Raw genomic sequence first — 5,550 nt, 5'->3', positions numbered from 1 at the left:
GCGGTGGTGATCTCTTACCATCAGGGAAACCAGCTCAGTTGCTATCACACACAAACTTCCATACACATTCGTAAATAGTACAGTAAGTGGGAGTTCATCATTAGTGCTTTTAATTAAATCAGAAAAACTCTTCACGCGAATGCGTGAGTTTCAAAGCAAGCGAGTGCACTGTTTACACATTTTCCTTAGTCACCTCGTTATTCGCGAGAATGTATATGCACCATTAGCCATTGATAAATAAAAATGAAGGTTCCAAAGAGATTCTCGTTAGGTACACACCCAGTGCCCTTGCGTGGCACCCTCAGTGTAACACAGACCTCCGACCCGAACGGTCGTGCGCGGCCTCCGCGAATTTAACTTATACACGTAATTATATATCGGTGTGTTTTGTGAAAGTGATTTGAATGCGATGTAGTGGAATATGGGGGTGAGTAATAGTGAATTTATTTAGTTTTTGGGAACTAGAAAAAGTTTTTCAAGTCTTGATATCTCGAAAGTTTGGGTAAAATTAAATAGTAAGAAAATATCAAGGAAAATACGGACCCTAATTATATTTTTTAACTAAATAACTTCGAATTAACATAGAAAAATTATAATTTAATGCAAAGTTTCTTCAATTTGAATACACTTGGAAAAACATAACTTAAAAATATATTAAAGCATCTCTAACTTAATACGTAGTCTATATAATATCATCTCAATTTATAAAATCACTATCTTACTCGACAATATCGCAGTGGTTATAACATTATATTTCCAGGAGGTACCTGGGATCATATAACATCGGTAGAAATAAAGTTAGAGGAGACTTTTCTAATTAAATAAATATAAGATCATATTTACATAATACTTAATACGATTATTTACGGCCATTGTATTGGAAGACCTTCGCATCTTAGGAACTTGAATTCCGTTCGGCCATTCCGAAATCCGAACAAGGATTTACAACAATCCAAACTGAAAAATATATTTTTTACACATTAATCATAAACACATGAAGAACTGCATATTCTTTCTAATGTAATACATTCAAATGTAACTCTATGTCTCTGTACGCCTAACCGCTGAATCCATTTGGATGAGAAATGGTACAAAGATTCTTGAAGTGGAGACACGAGAAAACGCATAGCATACTTTTATTTATTATTTTTTTTTTAATGTCATAACGGGCAACTGAGCTGGTGGTTCGCCTGATGGTAAACAATCACCACCGCCCATGAACATTCGCAGAAGCTCAGACCTCTGAGAGTGCGCTGCCCGCTTTTAAGGGATAAGGGATAAGGAAAGGATTGATGAATGGAAAAAAGGAATGGACTGGGAAGGGCTAGGAGAAGGAAATAGGCCTCCGGCTCCTAAAAATTTTTTTTATCCTGGAAACACCACGGGAACGGAAACTATGCGAATAGAACACTGAGAGTACCTACTACATTTTCTTTTGATAATGTGGGCAGAGGCGCGGGCGGAAAAGTAGTTTTTATTTAAATTTAAACTTTACGTAGAAAGATACTGATAATAAAATTGCTTACAGTACCCCATAGTGTGACGATACGTCTTGACAAAGAATTGGTGATTTTTAATGGTTAGAATATATTAATACTGATGATTTTTTTTTTATTTTAACACTGTTATAATTTTAGAGTAAATAAACAGTTGCACGGATCAACTTGTAATTAATTTCTAGATACAGAACAGACCTTTTGACACAAGTTTTCTTGTAAACTTACTAGGTGATTGCATCTACTATCTGTATTAGAATATCGAATAATAAATAACTTTTTTCATAATTTTTTGTATTGAAGAACATAGCTGTTTATTTACAAACTATGTTTTAGCTTTTCTTTATACAAAATCACTGGATCAATTTAGGGAAAACTGTAAATATATTTCACATTCCTTAAGATGTAGATTCATGTAGATACCTCCCAAGTAAAACGTATTAAATCTAAAAAAAATACACCAATTAAGAAGGAAGCAAAAGTTTATTTTCACAGCCAACCTAACACACATACGAAACAGACGCAACAAATAATTATTTTAAACAAAAAAAATATATTAATAATAATTTGAAAAATTGGAAAAAGCGAAGATTCACATAATTTAAATGTTATGGCAGCGTGCCTTAAAAGGACGCTACAGAACGCCTGAGACATTATGCCCTCAGCACTGATTTTCAGTGTCACCCTTCCAACATCTAGGGCAATTACATACAACCCTGAAATAATCAACGAGCCGCCAGCTGCTTGTGGTTACGTCCACCCGATACTGGCTTGATTAGTTCTTTGCCGACCGTTAAGGGTTTATTGCGAACTTAGAGCTATTTAGAAAAAAGCGGACATTTATCAGTCGCTCAACATTGAGTATAAAAATCTTTTAGTTCTCGCCATTTTTGTCTGTATATTTTAATTAAACTTTCATGTATGCTATCTATATTCAATTTACACAATATAGTTATTTACTGCACATATGCAATCCACTAATTATTTTATTAAACTAGCTTTCCGCCCGCGGCATTGCTCGCACAGTCGCAGGAAAGATTTTTTTTTTTTCTCGTGTGTTCACGTTCCCATGGGATTTCCTGAATAAAAACTTTTCTATGTCCGTCTTCTGGGTCTAAGCTACCTCTGCACAAATTTTCAGCCAAATCGGTAAATCCGATCTTGAGATATAAATAGTGTAACTAACACCACTTTCTTTTATATATAGATATAGAATTCACACATAACTTTTCCATAGAGTTCCCATGATAGTACCATATTATTCCGGACTCCCACTGCCCAAGAAAACAGTGGACGGACCCATACATTAAACTCCTACAGCATGGGCTTCACCAATTTTTCCTGGAAATCTAACTTAAAATACAAGCTCCTTTTGGCACACGAGACGTAACTTTACCAACTACATAGAGAAAGTTGCTGCAAAGTTGTTAGTATAAAAATAATTGTACCAACGTCTCCTCGCCTTAAATAGTATGTACATGTGTGTGTAAAAAAGCAGTGGTGGCTCAGTGGTGAGAACCTCGGACTTCAAAATCGATAAGTCGGGGTTCGAGACCGGGCGAGCGTGCAGGAAATAAATTAATATTTCGATTTATCTGCACATGTAGATAACATCACCACTGCTTAAAACGGTGAAGGAAAACATCGTGAGGAACGACGACATGTGACATCTGCCAGCCCGCACTTGGCCAGCGTGGTGGATTATGGCCTGAACCCTCATAGGAGGCCTTTGTCCCAGCAGTGGGAACATATATTATGGGCTGATGATGATGATGATGATGATGATGATGAGATGTGTGTATAATATTAACACACGTTTGTTCTAGCTGTGCTCAAAGGGACTTTATATTTAAAGTAAAATTTTAATGTAAAACTGTTTTAGATTCATATTAATATTGATCTAAGTAAATTTGTAATTTAGTTTCATCAAAATCATACGAAATATATAATAAAATTTAGATCTAAATAGTAATAAGATAGAACTCGAGAGTTTGGTTGAACACACTTATTTTAGGAATTGCTGGACCAGACCAAAAATTTTTAAACGTTACATATGTACATGGTGCCTGAGCGTAAATGCACCACGGGCGAAGCCAGGGCGGTCCGCAAACTATATAAAGATAAGGAGTTGATAATATGAGAAAAAACACGCGTACAAAGCTCAATGTATTCTATACTTCAGTTCAACACTTCACACAAAACTTCTCTATGGTACTAACTCTCATCAAAAACAACTGAAAACCTGCGTAGGCGTACTCAGAACATTCTTCCAAAAATAAAACTCGAAATAGTCTGTAATAAGAAATGTGATACTGTTTCACGACAAACTATGTATGGATTTACTTGAATGTCTATATGGACATAGCTCATCCACATATTTATTGAACATCATCATCAGCCCATATATATTCCCATTGCTGGGACACAGGCCTCCTATGAGGGTTCAGGCCATAATCCACCACGCTGGCCAAGTGCGGGTTGGCAGATGTCACATGTCGTCGAACTTTTGATTCTTGGACATGCCGGTTTCCTCACGATGTTTTCCTTAACCGTTTTAAGCAGTGGTGATGTTATCCACATCTGCAGATAAAATGAAAAATCAATTTATTTTCCGCACGCTCGCCCGGTTTTGAACCCCGACTCATCGATTTTGAAGTCCGAGGTTCTCACAACTGAGCCACCACTGCTTTTATTGAACACCTCAAGATAAAATACCTCAAAATTATAATTATAATCAATTAATTAAACCATTGTCCACCGGCTTCAAAAAGAAGGCAGTTCTCACATCTTCGGTATATTTTTGAGTTTATTTTATCTAACCTTTCGGGCCGATAAATAATGACGATTATTTTGTTGATCCTTTAGTAATAATATTGTATTTCAATAGTCAGTACATGTCAACGTAAACCGCACATAAAATGGTAACAAAAAAATCTTAAACAATTAATGTGCGAATTTAATATCTATACTTAAATTAGCAATGAATCTACTAGTCTACATCATAAAGCTGAAGAGTTTGTTTGTTTCAACGCGCTAATCTCAGTTACTACTGATCCGTTTTAAAAAATTATTTCAGTTTTAGATAGCCCATTTATTGAAGATGGCTTTAGGCTATATATGTACCACGGGCGGAACCGGGCGGCTAGTAAATAATAAACACAGTGTATTGTGCGGCTCGAGAGTAAGAAGTAAAGTTAAACTCGCTTCACGTATATTTTATTCTGTTGTGTATAAAGTCTTTTATTTCTAGCCTTATCTCGTGTTCTTCGAATAAACGAGTGCGTGTATATTATAATATTTGCTTTCAAAAGTCAATGGCTAAAAGCTAAACAGTCGGAAATGTTGTGAGCGACTACATAACGCTGTAAAAGCTTTCGAATGTTTATCGTAATGGGTGAGCTTATCGAATTTTGCTCAGCAGCTATTCTTGGTTCTGATTCGGTATTAAGGAGATTTAAGTAGACTGACCTATTACATTATAATATATGTGTTATGAATATAAAAGAGAAGTTTAAACTTATATAATCAATATGAATTTCATAAACTCAAACATTTATTTATTCATTTTGACTTCTTATAGAATCACTTTTGAATCATCAATTTAAACAACATTTACCACCAGTCTGGACTGCTTGTCTCTACAGATAAGAGCCAGCAAGAAACTCTATAGTTGCTCTTTTAAAATAATATAAATTTTACATATAAGTTCTACATAATATGTAATATATACATAACAATGATGCCAAAGAACTGTTTATAAATTAATCTTTAAGGGTATATGGTTGTCACACCAATCTAATTCAGGAACTGCACGAATAATAAATGAACATGAATGGACAATAATTAAACACAAAAATTATATATACTCACATCTATAGGTTTTAACGAAGAGTAAGTCTCTCAGGATCTACTGGACCAATTTTGGAGAATTATGGAGCTTAGACTCTCGTAATCTGAATGGATCTTTTTATAACAAACTAGCGGTCCGCCTTCGGCTTCGCCCGTGGTACATATATAGCCTTCCTCAATAAATAGGCTATCTAAAACTGAAATA

At 35.1% G+C, this 5,550-nt stretch overlaps 1 protein-coding gene across 1 annotated transcript in view; it reads left to right on the top strand.

Moving 5' to 3' along the window:
* The first annotated feature begins 305 nt into the window (after positions 1–305).
* LOC119830877 (metabotropic glutamate receptor 2-like) overlaps positions 306–5,550 on the top strand; it is a 146,729-nt gene continuing 141,484 nt past the window's right edge. The window contains exon 1 of the mRNA XM_038354054.1: positions 306–427. The gene's annotated coding sequence lies outside the window, so the exon portion shown is untranslated. The remainder of the gene's footprint in view (positions 428–5,550) is intronic.

The sequence above is a fragment of the Zerene cesonia genome, chromosome 12 (genome assembly GCF_012273895.1).
Source record: "Zerene cesonia ecotype Mississippi chromosome 12, Zerene_cesonia_1.1, whole genome shotgun sequence".
Lineage (NCBI taxonomy): Eukaryota > Metazoa > Arthropoda > Insecta > Lepidoptera > Pieridae > Zerene > Zerene cesonia.
Note: the sequence above shows the minus strand (reverse complement) of the source record. Positions and strands in the feature narration are given on the sequence as shown.